The 1452-nt window shown below is 48.1% G+C and overlaps 1 pseudogene; it reads right to left on the bottom strand.

Annotated features, from left to right (window-relative positions):
- Window positions 1-277: 277 nt before the first annotated feature.
- Window positions 278-1030, bottom strand: LOC102869438 (annotated as a pseudogene).
- Window positions 1031-1452: the final 422 nt, after the last annotated feature.

Below are 1452 nucleotides of genomic sequence, written 5' to 3' on the forward strand. Positions count from 1 at the left end.
TACAACTGTGTCCTTTAAATTTGCCAGCACAATTTCTTTCCACCAGGCCATCAGAGCTCCCTGAAGACAGGTGAGGTACCTCTTTTTTTTTTCCAGCAAAGAACAAATATTTATTAAGCATCTATTATGTGTCAGGTACTCAAGGAGAAAATCCCTTCAATGAAGAAAAAAAAAGGCAAAATTCAAAATTGTGAGGGAGAAGGAAGGGCCAGTTGAAAGTGCTGAGAGAGCTGGAGTGACAGGACGCTTGCTGTCTTAAGCCTCGTCTGAGGTCTCCTCACACAGGTCTTCCTTCTTTTCTTGTGGTGGCATCCTGCTACTGTTGGTACTCAGAAATGAGGTAATTTGTGTTGCTCCTGACCTCCGTGAATTCCCTTTCACCCATCCAAATCAGTGTACCAGTGGAGGAAGGCCTCACAGAACATGGTGATGAACTGCTTTGATTTTAAGAGCTCCTGGATGGCAGTGCTGTTGGCATAAGAAGGTGATTATCATCTTGAGGCCGTGAAGTGGGATGTCACAGACCGTGGTCTTGACGTTGTTGGGGATCCATTCCAGAAAGTAGCTGATCTTTTTATTTTGTACATTAAACATCTGTCCATCCAACTCCTTCATGCACACCCATCCTGAGAAGATGGCAGCCACAGTGAGGCACTGGCCATGGTGGTCATCACAGGCAGCCATCAGAGATCTGCTCGGTGAACCCAGGCACAGCAAGGGCTGGGTACTGTTAGCTACCATGGTTGGTTATTGGGGCAAATCCAGGCATGGGGACATGGAGACGTGGGAAAGGCACCAAATGACTACCAGTTTGCAGAAGTACAGCACTGAGCTGGCCAGGGAAGTAGAAGCAGGTGGTGACATCACTCCTGGTGGCTGAGACAAGGCGGTTCAGGTCTCTGTAGGTTGCAGCAGTTAGCTTGGGGCTATGGAAGCAGAAATCGTAGAAGGCCTCATTGTCAACACTGTAGGCTTCATCAGTGTTCTTGTCGATACTCTGGAGGAAGGCAACTGCATGATAGACGTCCATGCTGTGGTCAGGATACTGTTCTCTGATCTTGCTGTTAAAGAAGGCCAGCAGGAAGCCTCACAGGTGCTTATAGCTCTCAGCCTTCCTCAGGACCACATCCAAGATGGAGTCAACCAGCATAGCCCCTTCTGTATAGCAGCTCTTGACCTAGTTGTTACCTGCAGACTGACCAAAACCAAAGTTGTTTGATCTGCAGATTTGTTCAAAAGGTCATGAGCAAGCATAGTCCTTGGTTCCAGATTCTAGATCCACCAAGATAGTACGAGGCACATATTTACCACCTGAGGCTTCACTGTTGTATGCAGAGATGTGGTCGAACTACAGGCTACGGTTCCCATGCTGGGTGCCGGTGGGGTCAACGCTGTGTTTATTCACTGATCACCTCTCAGAGCTTGGTGCTGATTGGCTACCACAGTAACCAG

The sequence above is a fragment of the Elephantulus edwardii genome, unplaced genomic scaffold (genome assembly GCF_000299155.1).
Source record: "Elephantulus edwardii isolate Elephantulus edwardi_28Jun2011 unplaced genomic scaffold, EleEdw1.0 scaffold00056, whole genome shotgun sequence".
Taxonomy (NCBI): domain Eukaryota; kingdom Metazoa; phylum Chordata; class Mammalia; order Macroscelidea; family Macroscelididae; genus Elephantulus; species Elephantulus edwardii.